The 19897-nt window shown below is 34.7% G+C and overlaps 1 long non-coding RNA gene across 1 annotated transcript in view; it reads left to right on the forward strand.

The window, feature by feature from the left end:
- Positions 1-19897, forward strand: part of LOC134792435 (uncharacterized) — a 44265-nt gene that overhangs the window by 13361 nt on the left and 11007 nt on the right. The window contains exon 2 of the long non-coding RNA XR_010144419.1: positions 12672-12938. This is a non-coding gene — a long non-coding RNA (uncharacterized LOC134792435). The remainder of the gene's footprint in view (positions 1-12671; positions 12939-19897) is intronic.

Here is a 19897-nt window from a genome sequence, read left to right on the forward strand (position 1 = left end):
CGTTTGATCATTTTTTTTATTTTATTAAAAATATTTTTAGTATGTATTATAAATCGAATTTTACAGTTCCCATGTTACGCTGGGTAATTTTCACATAAAACTTAAGTCTACGATTAATTGATATTTTATTGTGTTTCGTAGACGACCTGTCTGGCCTAGTGGGTAGCGACCCTGCCTGAGAAGCCGATGGTCCTGGGTTCGAATCCCAGTAAGGGCATTTATTTGTGTGATGACACAGATATTATTTAAATTATTTGTGGCTAACTCCGTGGCCAAAATATTCAAAATACACATCACTAATTTTTACCCACTTCTAGATGAATGACCACTTTCATTTTGACATCATCCTAAACTGTACACCAAGATCTTTCATAAAACGCCTTCAGAACCCACTTAGAGAGCTAACTGTAGCTGCATTAGCTGAAATAAAGTTAGCAGCGGCGGAACGATTTCCTTTTTAAATTCAGAAAAGGAAAATAACTTTGAATCTCACATAATTTGTGAATATAAATCAAGAACCTAGGTGTTCTTATAATTAATATTGTTCCGCCGATAACTTTCTTTCAGCTGATGCAACTACGGTAAGCTCGCGAAGTGGGTTGTGAAGGCCTTTTATGAAAGATCTTGGTGTACAGTTCCGGATGATGTCAAAATAAAAGTGGTCTTTCGTCTAGAAGTGGGTCAAAATTAGTGATGTGCATTTGGAATATTTTGGCCACGGACTTGGTCATAAATTATTTAAAAAATAAATCTTAGAACACCTAGAACAATAGATTCTGAAAGCTTTATGAAAAAGCTCTTGATTTACATTCACAAATCATGTAAGATTCAAAGGTTTTTTTTTCTGAATTAATAAAGGCTATAATATGGTTCCGCCGATAACATTCTTTCAGCTGATGCAACTACAGTAAGCTCGCGAAGTGGGTTCTGAAGGTGTTTTTTGAAAGATCTTGGTGTACAGTTCCGGTTGTTGTCAAAATGAAAGTGGTCTTTCGTCTAGAAGTGGGTCAAAATTAGTGATGTGCATTTGGAATATTTTGGCCATGGACTTGGTCATAAATTATTTAAAAAATAAATCTTAGAACACCTAGGTTAATAGATTCTGAAAGCTTTATGAAAAAGCTCTTGATTTACATTCACATATCATGTATGATTCAAAGGTTTTTTTTTTCTGAATTAATAAAGGATATAATATGGTTCCGCCGATAACTTTCTTTCAGCTGATGCAACTACAGTAAGCTCGCGAAGTGGGTTCTGAAGGTATTTTATGAAAGATCTTGGTGTACAGTTCCGAATGTTGTCAAAACGAAAGTGGTCTTTGTCTAGAAGTGGGTCAAAATTAGTTATGTTGATTTGAGATATTTCAGCAATTGACTCTGCAATTAATTATTTTAAAAAAATACTAAGAATACCTAGATTGGTGGATTCTGAGAGGTCAAAATAAAAGCTCTTTATGTAAATTATCAGTTTATGTAAGTTATGTAATTTTGTTTTGTTGAAAATGAGTTAACAAAATCTTTCCGCCGCTAACATCATTTCAGCTGATGCAGCTACAGTTAGCTCGCGAAGTGGGTTTTGAAGGTGTTTTATGAAAGATCTTGGTGTACAGTTCCGGTTGTTGTCAAAATGAAAGTGGTCTTTCGTCTATAAGTGGGTCAAAATTAGTGATGTTCAATTATAATATTTTATTTTGGTCACGGAATGTTGATAACTTTCATTCAGCTGAAGCAGCTACAGTTAGCTCGGAAAGTGGGTTCTGAAAGTGTTTTATGAAAGATCTTGGTGTACAGTTCCGGTTGTTGTCAAAATGAATGTGGTCTTTCGTCTAGAAGTGGGTCAAAATTAGTGATGTGCATTTGGAATATTTTGGCCACGGACTTGGTCCTAAAATTATTTAAAAAATAAATCTTAGAACACCTAGGTTAAAAAAATTCTGAAAGCTTTATGAAAAAGCTCTTAATTTACATTCACAAATCATGTATGATTCATATGTTTTTTTTTTCTGAATTAATAAAGGCTATAATATGGTTCCGCCGATAACTTTCTTTCAGCTGATGCAGCTACAGTAAGCTCGCGAAGTGGGTTCTGAAGGTGTTTTATGAAAGATCTTGGTGTACAGTTCCGAATGTTGTCAAAACGAAAGTGGTCTTTCGTCTAGAAGTGGGTCAAAATTAGTGATGTGCATTTGGAATATTTTGGCCACGGACTTGGTCCTAAAATTATTTAAAAAATAAATCTTAGAACACCTAGGTTAATAAATTCTGAAAGCTTTATGAAAAGCTCTTAATTTACATTCACAAATTATGTATGATTCAAAGGTTTTTTTTTCTGAATTAATAAAGGCTATAATATGGTTCCGCCGATAACTTTCTTTCAGCTGATGCAACTACAGTAAGCTCGCGAAGTGGGTTCTGAACGTGTTTTATGAAAGATCTTGGTGTACAGTTCCGAATGTTGTCAAAACGAAAGTGGTCTTTCGTCTAGAAGTGGGTCAAAATTAGTTATGTTGATTTGGAATATTTCAGCAATTGACTCAGCAATGAATTATTTAAAAAAAATACTTAGAATACCTAGATTGGTGGATTCTGAAAGGTCAAAATAAAAGCTCTTTATGTAAATTATCAGTTTATGTAAGTTATGTAATTTTCTTTTGTTGAAAATGAGTTAACAAAATCTTTCCGCCGCTAACTTTATTTCAGCTGATGCAGCTACAGTTAGCTGGCGAAGTGGGTTCTGAAGGTGTTTTATGAAAGATCTTGGTGTACAGTTCCGGTTGTTGTCAAAATGAAAGTGGTCTTTCGTCTAGAAGTGGGTCAAAATTAGTGATGTGCATTTGGAATATTTTGGCCACGGACTTGGTCCTAAAATTATTTAAAAAATAAATCCTAGAACACCTAGGTTAATAAATTCTGAAAGGTTTATGAAAAAGCTCTTAATTTACATTCACAAATCATGTATGATTCAAAGGTTTTTTTTTCTGAATTAATAAAGGATATAATATGGTTCCGCCGATAACTTTCTTTCAGCTGATGCAACTACAGTAAGCTCGCGAAGTGGGTTCTGAAGGTGTTTTATTCCGGTTGTTGTCAAAACGAAAGTGGTCTTTCGTCTAGAAGTGGGTCAAAATTAGTGATGTGCATTTGGAATATTTTGGCCACGGACTTGGTCCTAAAATTATTTAAAAAATAAATCCTAGAACACCTAGGTTAATAAATTCTGAAAGGTTTATGAAAAAGCTCTTAATTTACATTCACAAATCATGTATGATTCAAAGGTTTTTTTTTCTGAATTAATAAAGGATATAATATGGTTCCGCCGATAACTTTCTTTCAGCTGATGCAACTACAGTAAGCTCGCGAAGTGGGTTCTGAAGGTGTTTTATGAAAGATCTTGGTGTACAGTTCCGAATGTTGTCAAAACGAAAGTGGCCTTTCGTCTAGAAGTGGGTCAAAACTAGTTATGTTGATTTGGAATATTTCAGCAATTGACTCTGCAATGAATTATTTAAAGAAAATACTTAGAATACCTAGATTGGTGGATTCTGAAAGGATAAAATAAAAGCTCTTCATATAAATTATCAGTTTATTAAGTTATGTAATTTTCTTTTGTGGAAAATGAGTTTACAAAATCGTTCCGCCGCTAACTTCATTTCAGCTGATGCAGCTACAGTTAGCTGGCGAAGTGGGTTCTGAAGGTGTTTTATGAAAGATCTTGGTGTACAGTTCCGGTTGTTGTCAAAATGAAAGTGGTCTTTCGTCTAGAAGTGGGTCAAAATTAGTGATGTGCATTTGGAATATTTTGGCCACGGACTTGGTCCTAAAATTATTTAAAAAATAAATCTTAGAACACCTAGGTTAATAAATTCTGAAAGCTTTATGAAAAAGCTCTTAATTTACATTCACAAATCATGTATGATTCAAAGGTTTTTTTTCTGAATTAATAAAGGCTATAATATGGTTCCGCCGATAACTTTCTTTCAGCTGATGCAACTACAGTAAGCTCGCGAAGTGGGTTCTGAAGGTGTTTTATGAAAGATCTTGGTGTACAGTTCCGAATGTTGTCAAAACGAAAGTGGTCTTTCGTCTAGAAGTGGGTCAAAATTAGTTATGTTGATTTGGAATATTTCAGCAATTGACTCTGCAATGAATTATTTAAAGAAAATACTTAGAATACCTAGATTGGTGGATTCTGAAAGGATAAAATAAAAGCTCTTCATGTAAGTTATCAGTTTATTAAGTTATGTAATTTTCTTTTGTGGAAAATGAGTTTACAAAATCGTTCCGCCGCTAACTTCATTTCAGCTGATGCAGCTACAGTTAGCTCGCGAAGTGGGTTCTGAAGGTGTTTTATTCCGGTTGTTGTCAAAACGAAAGTGGTCTTTCGTCTAGAAGTGGGTCAAAATTAGTGATGTGCATTTGGAATATTTTGGCCACGGACTTGGTCCTAAAATTATTTAAAAAATAAATCCTAGAACACCTAGGTTAATAAATTCTGAAAGGTTTATGAAAAAGCTCTTAATTTACATTCACAAATCATGTATGATTCAAAGGTTTTTTTTTCTGAATTAATAAAGGATATAATATGGTTCCGCCGATAACTTTCTTTCAGCTGATGCAACTACAGTAAGCTCGCGAAGTGGGTTCTGAAGGTGTTTTATGAAAGATCTTGGTGTACAGTTCCGAATGTTGTCAAAACGAAAGTGGCCTTTCGTCTAGAAGTGGGTCAAAACTAGTTATGTTGATTTGGAATATTTCAGCAATTGACTCTGCAATGAATTATTTAAAGAAAATACTTAGAATACCTAGATTGGTGGATTCTGAAAGGATAAAATAAAAGCTCTTCATATAAATTATCAGTTTATTAAGTTATGTAATTTTCTTTTGTGGAAAATGAGTTTACAAAATCGTTCCGCCGCTAACTTCATTTCAGCTGATGCAGCTACAGTTAGCTCGCGAAGTGGGTTCTGAAGGTGTTTTATGAAAGATCTTGGTGTACAGTTCCGGTTGTTGTCAAAATGAAAGTGGTCTTTCGTCTAGAAGTGGGTCAAAATTAGTGATGTTCAATTATAATATTTTGGTCACGGATCTGGTCATAAATAATTAAAAAAAAAAAATCTTAGAACACCTAGGTGAATAGATTCTGAAAGCTTTATGAAAAAGCTCTTGATTTACATTCACAAATCATGTAAGATTCAGTTTTTTTTTCTGAATTAACAAAGGATATAATATTGTTCCGCCGATAACTTTCTTTCAGCTGATGCAACTACAGTAAGCTCGCGAAGTGGGTTCTGAAAGCGTTTTATGAAATATCTTGGTGTACAGTTCCGGATGTTGTCAAAATAAAAGTGGTCTTTCGTCTAGAAGTGGGTCAAAATTAGTGATGCGCATTTGGAATATTGTGGCCACGGATTTGGTCATAAATAATTTAAAAAATAAATCTTAGAACACCTAGAACAATAGATTCTGAAAGCTTTATGAAAAAGCTCTTGATTTACATTCACAAATCATATAAGATTCAAAGGTTTTTTTTTTCTGAATTAATAAAGGATATAATATGGTTCCGCCGATAACTTTCTTTCAGCTGATGCAACTACAGTAAGCTCGCGAAGTGGGTTCTGCAGGTGTTTTATGAAATATCTTGTTGTACAGTTCCGAATGTTGTCAAAACGAAAGTGGTCTTTCGTCTAGATGTGGGTGAAAATTAGTTATGTTGATTTGGAATATTTCAGCAATTGACTCTGCAATGAATTATTTAAAAAAAATACTTAGAATGCCTAGATTGGTGGATTTTGAAAGGTCAAAATAAAAGCTCTTTATGTAAATTATCAGTTTATGTAAGTTATGTAATTTTTTTTTGTGGATAATGAGTTTACAAAATCGTTCCGCCGCTAACTTCATTTCAGCTGATGCAGCTACAGTTAGCTCGCGAAGTGGGTTCTGAAGGTGTTTTATGAAAGATCTTGGTGTACAGTTCCGGTTGTTGTCAAAATGAAAGTGGTCTTTCGTCTAGAAGTGGGTCAAAATTAGTGATGTTCAATTATAATATTTTGGTCACGGATCTGGTCATAAATAATTTAAAAAAATAAATCTTAGAACACCTAGGTGAATAGATTCTGAAAGCTTTATGAAAAAGCTCTTGATTTACATTCACAAATCATGTAAGATTCAGTTTTTTTTTCTGAATTAACAAAGGATATAATATTGTTCCGCCGATAACATTCTTTCAGCTGATGCAACTACAGTATGCTCGCGAAGTGGGTTCTGAAATCGTTTTATGAAATATCTTGGTGTACAGTTCCGGTTGTTGTCAAAATGAAAGTGGTCTTTCGTCTAGAAGTGGGTCAAAATTAGTGATGTGCATTTGGAATATTTTGGCCATAGACTTGGTCATATATTATTTAAAAAATAAATCTTAGAACACCTAGGTTAATAGATTCTGAAAGCTTTATGAAAAAGCTCTTGATTTACATTCACAAATCATGTATGATTCAAAGGTTTTTTTTTTCTGAATTAATAAGGGATATAATATGGTTCCGCCGATAACTTTCTTTCAGCTGATGCAACTACAGTAAGCTCGCGAAGTGGGTTCTGAAGGTGTTTTATGAAAGATTTTGGTGTACAGTTCCGAATGTTGTCAAAACGAAAGTGGTCTTTCGTCTAGAAGTGGGTCAAAATTAGTTATGTTGATTTGGAATATTTCAGCAATTGACTCTGCAATTAATTATTTAAAAAAAATACTTAGAATACCTAGATTGGTGGATTCTAAAAGGTCAAAATAAAAGCTCTTTATGTAAATTATCAGTTTATGTAAGTTATGTAATTTTTTTTTGTGGAAAATGAGTTTACAAAATCGTTCCGCCGCTAACTTCATTTCAGCTGATGCAGCTACAGTTAGCTCGCGAAGTGGGTTCTGAAGGTGTTTTATGAAAGATCTTGGTGTACAGTTCCGGTTGTTGTCAAAATGAAAGTGGTCTTTCGTCTAGAAGTGGGTCAAAATTAGTGATGTTCAATTATAATATTTTGGTCACGGATCTGGTCATAAACAATTTAAAAAAATAAATCTTAGAACACCTAGGTGAATAGATTCTGAAAGCTTTATGAAAAAGCTCTTGATTTACATTCACAAATCATGTAAGATTCAGTTTTTTTTTCTGAATTAACAAAGGATATAATATTGTTCCGCCGATAACTTTCTTTCAGCTGATGCAACTACAGTAAGCTCGCGAAGTGGGTTCTGAAAGCGTTTTATGAAATATCTTGGTGTACAGTTCCGGATGTTGTCAAAATAAAAGTGGTCTTTCGTCAAGAAGTGGGTCAAAATTAGTGATGCGCATTTGGAATATTGTGGCCACGGATTTGGTCATAAATAATTTAAAAAATAAATCTTAGAACACCTAGAACAATAGATTCTGAAAGCTTTATGAAAAAGCTCTTGATTTACATTCACAAATCATATAAGATTCAAAGGTTTTTTTTTTCTGAATTAATAAAGGATATAATATGGTTCCGCCGATAACTTTCTTTCAGCTGATGCAACTACAGTAAGCTCGCGAAGTGGGTTCTGCAGGTGTTTTATGAAATATCTTGTTGTACAGTTCCGAATGTTGTCAAAACGAAAGTGGTCTTTCGTCTAGATGTGGGTGAAAATTAGTTATGTTGATTTGGAATATTTCAGCAATTGACTCTGCAATGAATTATTTAAAAAAAATACTTAGAATGCCTAGATTGGTGGATTTTGAAAGGTCAAAATAAAAGCTCTTTATGTAAATTATCAGTTTATGTAAGTTATGTAATTTTTTTTTGTGGATAATGAGTTTACAAAATCGTTCCGCCGCTAACTTCATTTCAGCTGATGCAGCTACAGTTAGCTCGCGAAGTGGGTTCTGAAGGTGTTTTATGAAAGATCTTGGTGTACAGTTCCGGTTGTTGTCAAAATGAAAGTGGTCTTTCGTCTAGAAGTGGTTCAAAATTAGTGATGTTCAATTATAATATTTTGGTCACGGATCTGGTCATAAATAATTTAAAAAAATAAATCTTAGAACACCTAGGTGAATAGATTCTGAAAGCTTTATGAAAAAGCTCTTGATTTACATTCACAAATCATGTAAGATTCAGTTTTTTTTTCTGAATTAACAAAGGATATAATATTGTTCCGCCGATAACATTCTTTCAGCTGATGCAACTACAGTATGCTCGCGAAGTGGGTTCTGAAATCGTTTTATGAAATATCTTGGTGTACAGTTCCGGTTGTTGTCAAAATGAAAGTGGTCTTTCGTCTAGAAGTGGGTCAAAATTAGTGATGTGCATTTGGAATATTTTGGCCATAGACTTGGTCATATATTATTTAAAAAATAAATCTTAGAACACCTAGGTTAATAGATTCTGAAAGCTTTATGAAAAAGCTCTTGATTTACATTCACAAATCATGTATGATTCAAAGGTTTTTTTTTTCTGAATTAATAAGGGATATAATATGGTTCCGCCGATAACTTTCTTTCAGCTGATGCAACTACAGTAAGCTCGCGAAGTGGGTTCTGAAGGTGTTTTATGAAAGATTTTGGTGTACAGTTCCGAATGTTGTCAAAACGAAAGTGGTCTTTCGTCTAGAAGTGGGTCAAAATTAGTTATGTTGATTTGGAATATTTCAGCAATTGACTCTGCAATTAATTATTTAAAAAAAATACTTAGAATACCTAGATTGGTGGATTCTAAAAGGTCAAAATAAAAGCTCTTTATGTAAATTATCAGTTTATGTAAGTTATGTAATTTTTTTTTGTGGAAAATGAGTTTACAAAATCGTTCCGCCGCTAACTTCATTTCAGCTGATGCAGCTACAGTTAGCTCGCGAAGTGGGTTCTGAAGGTGTTTTATGAAAGATCTTGGTGTACAGTTCCGGTTGTTGTCAAAATGAAAGTGGTCTTTCGTCTAGAAGTGGGTCAAAATTAGTGATGTTCAATTATAATATTTTGGTCACGGATCTGGTCATAAACAATTTAAAAAAATAAATCTTAGAACACCTAGGTGAATAGATTCTGAAAGCTTTATGAAAAAGCTCTTGATTTACATTCACAAATCATGTAAGATTCAGTTTTTTTTTCTGAATTAACAAAGGATATAATATTGTTCCGCCGATAACTTTCTTTCAGCTGATGCAACTACAGTAAGCTCGCGAAGTGGATTCTGAAAGCGTTTTATGAAATATCTTGGTGTACAGTTCCGGATGTTGTCAAAATAAAAGTGGTCTTTCGTCTAGAAGTGGGTCAAAATTAGTGATGCGCATTTGGAATATTGTGGCCACGGATTTGGTCATAATTAATTTAAAAAATAAATCTTAGAACACCTAGAACAATAGATTCTGAAAGCTTTATGAAAAAGCTCTTGATTTACATTCACAAATCATATAAGTTCCAAAGGTTTTTTTTTTCTGAATTAATAAAAGATATAATATGGTTCCGCCGATAACTTTCTTTCAGCTGATGCAACTACAGTAAGCTCGCGAAGTGGGTTCTGCAGGTGTTTTATGAAATATCTTGGTGTACAGTTCCGAATGTTGTCAAAACGAAAGTGGTCTTTCGTCTAGATGTGGGTGAAAAGTAGTTATGTTGATTTGGAATATTTCAGCAATTGACTCTGCAATGAATTATTTAAAAAAAATACTTAGAATACCTAGATTGGTGGATTTTGAAAGGTCAAAATAAAAGCTCTTTATGTAAATTATCAGTTTATGTAAGTTATGTAATTTTCTTTTGTTGAAAATGAGTTAACAAAATCTTTCCGCCGCTAACTTCATTTCAGCTGATGCAGCTACAGTTAGCTCGCGAAGTGGGTTCTGAAGGTGTTTTATGAAAGATCTTGGTGTACAGTTCCGGTTGTTGTCAAAATGAAAGTGGTCTTTCGTCTAGAAGTGGGTCAAAATTAGTGATGTGCATTTGGAATATTTTGGCCACGGACTTGGTCCTAAAATTATTTAAAAAATAAATCTTAGAACACCTAGGTTAATAAATTCTGAAAGCTTTATGAAAAAGCTCTTAATTTACATTCACAAATCATGTATGATTCAAAGGTTTTTTTTCTGAATTAATAAAGGCTATAATATGGTTCCGCCGATAACTTTCTTTCAGCTGATGCAACTACAGTATGCTCGCGAAGTGGGTTCTGAAATCGTTTTATGAAATATCTTGGTGTACAGTTCCGGTTGTTGTCAAAATGAAAGTGGTCTTTCGTCTAGAAGTGGGTCAAAATTAGTGATGTGCATTTGGAATATTTTGGCCATAGACTTGGTCATAAATTATTTAAAAAATAAATCTTAGAACACCTAGGTTAATAAATTCTGAAAGCTTTATGAAAAAGCTCTTGATTTACATTCACAAATCATGTATGATTCAAAGGTTTTTTTTTTCTGAATTAATAAGGGATATAATATGGTTCCGCCGATAACTTTCTTTCAGCTGATGCAACTACAGTAAGCTCGCGAAGTGGGTTCTGAAGGTGTTTTATGAAAGATCTTGGTGTACAGTTCCGAATGTTGTCAAAATGAAAGTGGTCTTTCGTCCAGAAGTGGGTCAAAATTAGTTATGTGTATTTGGAATATTTCAGCAATTGACTCTGCAATGAATTATTTAAAAAAAATACTTAGAATACCTAGATTGGTGGATTATGAAAGCTTAAAATAAAAGCTGTCGATATAAATTTTCAGTTTATGTAAGTTAATAAATTTTCTTTTGTTGAAATGGGTTTACAAAATCGTTCCGCCGCTAACTTTATTTTATCTAATGCAGCTACAGTTATTTCGCTAAGTGGGTTCTGAAAGCGTTTTATGAAAGATTCTGATGTGCAGTTTCTGATGATGTCAGTTAGACAGTGGTCTTCTGCCCGGAAGTTGGTCAAATTGATAAATATATGTCTAGAATCTTTAGAGCGCTGACTATTATCAATCGTTAAATCTTTGATTATCAAAGAAAGTAAGTTTTTTTAACAGAAAAATGCAAGCTTTTGTCAATAGCTTTTACAAATAATAGACTTGAAGCGTGTTGTAGGCTAGAAAGTAGGATTTTCTTTGTTTGTTAAGCACAAAATTCTACGACCAGTCACGATGCATGTTTTTCAGCTACATAGTAAAATTTATGATGAAATGTTCTTAATAGAATTGATGACATTCAACTTTTCCTCAAACTAATGTACTTACGCTCTTTTTAACGACGAATAAAAACATTGAAAATCTCGACTTCTTAATTTGGTCGGGTTATTGTTCGCCGATAACTTTGGCCGATAACTTCACACCGGTGGATGCTGGCGGCATTTCTTTTGTATTTTTAATTTTTTTAACCTCTAGCCGCCCAGAGACATATAAAAAGTAGTGATGTACCGACTATTGATTTGGCCGACTAGCCGACTAGCCGACTAATCGGCTCTCGAATGGCCGATTAGTCGGCCGACTAGTCGGCTAGTCGGCCAGATCATTAGTTTCATATAAGTTCAGGTGAAAAACAATAGTTTTATTCCTTTGGTCGCGCTATTCATCATATTAGCTTGGCTAAAAGGTGTTCTATACAGCTTCAAAGACCTATCACAAGAATCCTCGTTCAATGTCTGTCTTTCTTTTATTTTGCGATCCTGAGCAGACCATCCGTACAGCTTGTATTTCCAAGGCTCTATTTCCCGTATGTAGTCGCCAGTTAAGAACCTATCCCCTTGGTCAGCGACTTTACGATCAACGTGCCCTGCCTAAGTCTCTAAATTTTGCAATAATATTAATAGTTCGTCAATATATAGTTACTATAATATAAAGGCGAAAGTGTGTCGGTCTGTCTGTTTGTTACTTCTTCACGCTTAAGCCGCTGAACCGATTTAGTTGAAATTTGGTATAGAGATAGTTTGAGTCCCGGGGACGGACATAGAATAGTTTTTATGTCAGAAGCCATCCCCGAAGAGAGTGCAAAGGGAGGTGGAATTGAAAGAGTTAATGAATTGCCGAGTAATTGAAGTAAGCAATGCGCGAATTGAATGATTACTATTAGCATTATACAGGCGCTATACCTACTTTAGCTGCTGTCACTAATTCCACGCAAACAAAGTCGCGGGCAAAAGCTAGTACTGAATAATAATAAAATTTAACTATTTAACTATCGAACTTGCCCATGATATTACACGAGAATCAGTTGAGATCGACCTGTAGAGGAAAACACCATCCCACCAACATACGATAACGATCAAACGGTCAATTATATGAACAAAAGTTCTCGTATGCACTCTGAATAGGTATTTTAGTAAAAAAGACATAAAACATATGGTAAATATTGACTGTTGATTTCTGTTTTTTTCTGTTTTTCTTGCACTAATAAAGTGCCGACTAATCGGCCATTTTTGCCGACTAGTCGCCGACTAATCGCCGACTACAAATGTGGCCGGATAGTCGGCTTTCCCGACTAGTCGGCGACTAGTCGGTACATCCCTAATAAAAAGGTCTCCTGTTCCATTCTAATTTGAACTTTGTGTTGACAAAATCAAAATTTCATTTTGCTGGGCAAGGTTTGACGTATGGGCGGCTAGAGGTTAATTATGAGGGATTTTGAATCTCATTATGTGCACTGCATGATAGTCTCGGATATTGTTCGTGAAGTTAAATAACATTTTTCTTTAATTTATTAATTACATTTAAACGTTTGTTTTTAGCGGATTTGCATTATTCAAAATGAAACCGGGCTGTTTATCATTACTGAAATACCATACACCCACTCAACGCTTCCGTTTAGAACCAGCAGCGCCTCAAGGCGTCCGGATAGAACCAGGTCCTCCAGGCGTCCGGATAGAAACAGGTCCTCCAGGCGTCCGGATAGAACCAGGTCCTCCAGGCGTCCGGATAGAACCAGCGCCTCTAGGCGTCCGGGGAGGCGGACGACGAGGCCAACGCCCGCTGGAGAACCAACGAACCAAGGATCAGTAAGTGTCCACATAAAATTAAACCAACCACATACATTCAGACAAGACGTTACAAGTCATTCGGAGATCATTTTCTTGCTTAAAGGATTTATTCAACTATAAATGTGGTGGGCGGTTCTCAACTGTGGGTTTTTCCAGAAAGGAGGTCGTCGATTTTGGGCCCTATTGCATATTTTACATCCTATAATAATATATAATTTACAGTACATATGATTAGTGCTGCTTTGCCACCCTAGTACGGTAATTACCACAATAGGTATGTGCCTATGTCGAACATTTAAAGGGCCATATGTACTGTAAAACGCTGTACGATACACGTGCGAATAGGTAATACGCAACTCGTGTCGATTTAAAACACTTCCTTCCGTCGTGTTTTAATTTATCGCCACTTGTTACGAATTTATTCATTTTCGCACTTGTATCGTTATTTACTATTTTTTCATTAATGAGATAATGAGTTAAGGTGGGTAGTACCCACCTGCGAAAATCACGTTTGTATGGAAAAAATGAAACTCTAGCTAGAAGAAGCGGCATCCCCTCATTTTACACAAAATACGCCAAGTTTTGTAATCTTAACTACAAGGGGGTGCTCAAACACTTTGAAAATTTTCAAAGTTGTATGTAATCCAAAAAAAAACATTCCAATTCAATCCAAAAAAGTTATTATTTTTAGATTTTTATGTAAGTAGTAGTTTTCACATTATTTGAAAGTGCGATTTAAAAGTTATTATGTAAAAAGAACATTTATATTTCTATTTTTTATGAATATTTATAAGTGTAGGGTCAGTTGTTCTACATTGAAACAATCGGACACAGTGTAACTTTGCGATATCTCGGAAACTAGGTGTTACCAGTGTAAGATTCATTAAAATTACTAATTATTAGAAACAGATTTAATGAAATAAAGAGTTGAATAATCATTGGTAATCTATAATTTAATAAATTTAAAAGTAACGTGATTAATAGTTGACCTTTGTAAATAGAAGGTAGTTGGAAGAAAGAATAAAAGACGACTGGCATGGCGGTTAACGGGCATTCGGTTACGGGCAGAGGTGAAGGGAGGACGATTGTGAAGTAAAGTGATTGATTGTGATCAGGAAATATATTGCTGTTATGGAAGAAGGAATTTTTATTACAGATCAGAAGTGGTAAGTACCTACAAGTCAGTATGGTATTCCTGAATGTATTATATTATGTAGGTATTAATATTAGAACTGATTGAGTTAAATCTTAATTGCCCAATTAAGTTGTTACAATAGTAACAGTGGTGTAAAATTATTATAATTATATACCTATACATGCTCGTTGCGTCCCATGGACTTCTCAAATTGTCAGACGTAAAAGTTTTTTTTTTTTTTTTACCAGTGTTTACATGAATTTCAACTAGATTTTTCAAATTTTCCGAATATGAGTATGATAAGTTCTATTATATTTCAACCTCTCAACCTCTTATAATGTCTTATACTATATATAATACCTACCCTGTAACATCATAACATTAAAGCCAATTTGTAACTTTATTAGTAATTATATTATCTGTATTTTTAAATATTTTTCAAATGATTATGTTTATTTTTCTGCTTCCTTTTTGCAATATTGTATGATTGCCACTACCGTTAGGTAATCAGTTCTAAACTACCCTCCGGCCTGGGGCTCCACAGAAAACCAGCGCTGTGGTATTTATACCAGAGCATATGCTGAGTGGTGTCCTTTTGTAGCCACTATAGCGGCGCCAAATTTTATTTTAGTAGTTTTCTTACTCCTTTTTTCTTTTATTTTTCACTTTGCTGGTGGACTTGTCTATTTTTGTGTAACATTTACTTTAACAATTACTCTGTATCTAACTTTAAGTGTTTTAGTTAGTAAGTTCTTCTCTCTTTTTTGTAACTGAAGTGGCGCTGTATGTAGAAGGTTTTTACAATAAATGTCTTTCTTTCTTTCTTTCTTTCTTTCTTTCTTACATATATTAGTAACACTTATATTGGTTGTTGTTTAGTTGAAATTAATTATCATTTCGTATATCCTATGTTAGGAAGTTTATGTTTAACGGGCGCTTAGAAACAAAGACACCGTTAATTTTATCAAGAACAAAATAATTGGGTAAACCCATTTCGGCCTAGTCGTTCACTCGAGAGCATTATACTGCAAGTTTTCTCTTCAAGACCAACAGTTAGGTTTTTTTAGTGTTTGCTGTAATGACTATCCATAATATAATTAAAGCATTCATTACATCGCGGGTAGCGTGAAACCTTTGGAACACCGTTTTATTTTGAATAGTTCGGATACCTTTATGATTATTTACAGGTGTAGATCGGATTCGTTTAGTCTATGTATGTACCGCTTATTTGGTTACAACTTTTCCCATATTTTCAATATATTACTTATCAATACGTCAGTATTATATAGCGGGGTTAAGTGTTTTCGAAATTATAAACTACTCAGACTGTAAATAAGTAGGAATGATACTTTTACTGGTAGTTACCGACCCGCCGACCTAGCCGGAGTTACAATCGCTGTCGCTTCGACAACGAAAAGCATTATGTATCTATATCACTCTTCCATATTAGCGCGACAGTGACAGTTGCGCTCCGATCGCTACGGAGCGTAAGCGATTGGCATCTTGGCTACGCGGCCCGTTTCGTATTCCGGATCCCGTTTCGAATATCGGATCCATCTCGCGTTCCTGGATTTGGGTCCGTGCCGGATACTGGAACCGTGCCGGATGCATACCTGATTTGTGCCGGATGAGTTCCGGATCCATGCCGGATACGTACCGGATCCGTCCAGGACTGGTGCCGGATCCGTGCCGGATCCGTGCCGGATTGGTACCGGATCTGTGCCGGATTAATACCGCATGTATATCATTTGCCGGATTCGTGCCGGATCTGAACCGGACGCGTGCCGGATTGGTATCGGATCAGTGCCGGATCCCAAATTTGTTCTAGATTCCGTTTCTGTACCAGTTTTAGAATTCTCTCGTTTCGAAAAGCCTGTGTTCCGGATCCGTACCGGGATACGGATCTGTTTTGGATTTAAGATCTGTTTTAAACGTCCCGCATTCTACCCCGGAAGCAGTAACGTAAATTAAATAAATAAAACAGTTGAATTTAGCTTAATAAGAACAATTTATATTTGTCTACTATTAACAATCCAAAGATTTAGAACTCTTCCATTGCGGGTGTTGTTTTCGAGTTCCAGACTATGGACCATGAGGAAAAAAACATCCAGGCAGCGCTTGAAAACTCCTGAGCGTGACCGAAAATCGAAATCTGATGATGGACAAGAACGTCGAAGCCGAAGTCGCAACTGCCGCCAGTCCCCGAGGAACAACAGACGGAGTCGCAACCGGCGAAGCCGCAGCAGCGGCAGACACGGCCGAGGCAATGAGAGGTGGCTTCGAAGATCAACACGGAAGGACAACACGGCCAGGATCGCTTTCACGTGGAAGCCGCACAGGACAGGAACGGATGGCTTGTATAATTTGTATATCTTTGTCGTCTTCAGTTGTAGATTTTAATAGATGTCGTTTATTGCTTAAACTGCGAATATTTTGGTACAGTACCTTAAAGTTATTTCTATTGACGAAAGTTGTCTCGAGGTACGAGTTCACAGATTATGGGGGTGGAATCGTTGTCCAGGCAATGCTGTGGTGTCCTGTAGTTCGCTCAAGTTAGTTGTATGGGGCTCGTTAGCCTAATTTATAAGTTTTGATCTTGGTTGTTTCCTCTTTTGGCAAAATGTGACGTTAACGCTGGTAAAGGAAAGACTAAGTTACGTTACTTCAGTATTTGTTCATAATTTAGTATATATAAAAAAAAAAACAATAACGATCGATGCGCTATACGCTATACACCGATATTAGTACCTACCTACGTAATAATGGGTTGAACTAGGGCAATATAGGTTGATTGGCGCTGTGGTATATCCATGATATTTCGAAGATATTTAAATGAGTGTTAGGTTATTTCCTGACACTATTTAACTGTGGTTTGAATGTACGCTGTAAAGTTGAGTTTCTCATCTTCCTCTGTCGGTTGTCAGTCTGCTCATCCAGAATAACACCTAAGTACTTTATAGACGAAGTTTTTCTATTGTTTTACAATTACATGATGTCTGGTTGGTACCAGTGGTAACTAATATATGAATAAACTTTTGACACATTTAGAGACCACGAGGCGGAAGCAGCTGTTTTATACACGCACACATATATATCTCGTTTAGTCTGCGTTTAGAGTTACAAATTGTATTGAAGCCTGTTCGTCACCAAAGCTAGACCGCTTTCTGTGAAGGCGCTTACTGCATCCCAGGAAGCACCGTGAAATAGTATTGCCGTGTCATCTGCGTAGCACAACGTCTGCATTGGTCAGATCCAAGAAAGTCAAGTCGTTAATGTAGATTAGAAACAAAGTTAATCCAAGTATATGTAAAGTTGTTTGGTTAAAATTACCGACTTGTTCTTTAACCCTAACACAAGTGTGCGGCCTAACAGGACAGTTCCGCGTATCCGGGAAATCTACAATTTTCTAATTATTATTAGAATAATAAGAGAAACTGACGGGAATTTTTTTTCAATCTTATAAATCTTATAATGTTGGCGGGATCATTTTGGCTGGTGTTGATTGAATAACCAAGGTTGGGCCTACACTAGTAAAGTATTCATTATAACCGTGTATTGATTCGCTTTCAGTATCCTTGGTTTTAAGAAGTTCGTTGCATTTTAAATATTTTAGCTTGGTTATTGTAGCAAGCAAAGCTCTGCTGATTGCTGTTGATCAATTCGTCAATTGTGGTTGGTGCAACTGACGCTTTAAGTGGCAAGTAATATAACGATATGATGATAATATCTACATATGATGATAAGTATAATATTATCGAATTATAAAATTGCTAGATTATTTTAATTAATGAGTTACGGATTAATGAGTTACGTATTAATGAGTTACGTATTAATGAGTTACGCATTAATGAGTTACGTATTAATGAGTTACGGATTGATGAGTTACGGATTGATAAGTTACGGATTGATGAGTTACGGATTAATGAAGAACGGATTAATGAGTTACGGATTAATGAGTTACTGGATTAGTGAGTTACAGGATTAATGAGTTACTGGATTGATCAGTTACTGGATTGATCAGTTACTGGATTGATCAGTTACTGGATTGATCAGTTACTGGATTGATCAGTTACTGGATTGGTCAGTTACTGGATTGATCAGTTACTGGATTGATCAGGTACTGGATTACTGGATTAATCAGTTAATGAATTATTGAGTTACTGGATTATAGAGTTATCGGATTATAGAGTTATCGGATTATAGAGTTATCGGATTATAGAGTTACCGGATTATAGAGTTATTGGATTATAGAGTTATTGGATTATAGAGTTATTGGATTATAGAGTTATTGGATTATAGAGTTATTGGATTATAGAGTTATTGGATTATAGAGTTATTGGATTATAGAGTTATTGGATTATAGAGTTATTGGATTATAGAGTTATTGGATTATAGAGTTATTGGATTATAGAGTTATTGGATTATAGAGTTATTGGATTATAGAGTTATTGGATTATAGAGTTATTGGATTATAGAGTTATTGGATTATAGAGTTATTGGATTATAGAGTTATTGGATTATAGAGTTATTGGATTACAGAGTTATTGGATTACAGAGTTATTGGATTACAGAGTTATTGGATTATAGATTTATTGGATTATAGAGTTATTGGATTATAGAGTTATTGGATTATAGAGTTATTGGATTATAGAGTTATTGGATTCCGTAACGGATTGATGAGTTACGGATTAATGAGTTACGTATTAATGAGTTACGTATTAATGAGTTACGTATTATTGAGTTACGTATTAATGAGTTACGGATTAATGAGTTACGGATTGATGAGTTACGGATTGATAAGGTAATGATTGATGAGTTACGGATCAATGAGGAACGGATTAATGAGTTACGAATTAATGAGTTACTAGATTAGTGAGTTACAGGATTAATGAGTTACTGGATTGATCAGTTACTGGATTGATCAGTTACTGGATTGTTCAGTTACTGGATTGATCAGTTACTGGATTGATCAGTTACTGGATTGAACAGTTACTGGATTGATCAGTTACTGGATTGATCAGTTACTGGATTGGTCAGTTACTGGATTGATCAGTTACTGGATTGATCAGGTACTGGATTACTGGATTAATCAGTTAATGAATTATTGAGTTATTGGATCATAGAGTTATTGGATTATAGAGTTATTGGATTATAGAGTTATTGGATTATAGAGTTGTTGGATTATAGAGTTGTTGGATTATAGAGTTGTTGGATTATAGAGTTGTTGGATTATAGAGTTGTTGGATTATAGAGTTGTTGGATTATAGAGTTGTTGGATTATAGAGTTGTTGGATTATAGAGTTGTTGGATTATAGAGTTATTGGATTATAGAGTTATAGGATTATAGAGTTATTGGATTATAGAGTTATTGGATTATAGAGTTATTGGATTATAGAGTTATTGGATTATAGAGTTATTGGATTATAGAGTTATTGGATTATAGAGTTATTGGATTATAGAGTTATTGGATTATAGAGTTATTGGATTATAGAGTTATTGGATTATAGAGTTATTGGATTATAGAGTTATTGGATTATAGAGTTATTGGATTATAGAGTTATTGGATTATAGAGTTATTGGATTATAGAGTTATTGGATTATACAGTTATTGGATTATACAGTTATTGGATTATAGAGTTATCGGATTATAGAGTAACCGGATTATAGGGTTATTGGATTATAGAGTTATTGGATTATAGAGTTATTGGATTATAGAGTTATTGGATTATAGAGTTATTGGATTATAGAGTTATTGGATTATAGAGTTATTGGATTATCGAGTTATTGGATTATCGAGTTATTGGATTATCGAGTTATTGGATTATCGAGTTATTGGATTATC

Source organism: Cydia splendana, chromosome 7, assembly GCF_910591565.1.
Source record: "Cydia splendana chromosome 7, ilCydSple1.2, whole genome shotgun sequence".
Taxonomy (NCBI): Eukaryota; Metazoa; Arthropoda; class Insecta; order Lepidoptera; family Tortricidae; genus Cydia; species Cydia splendana.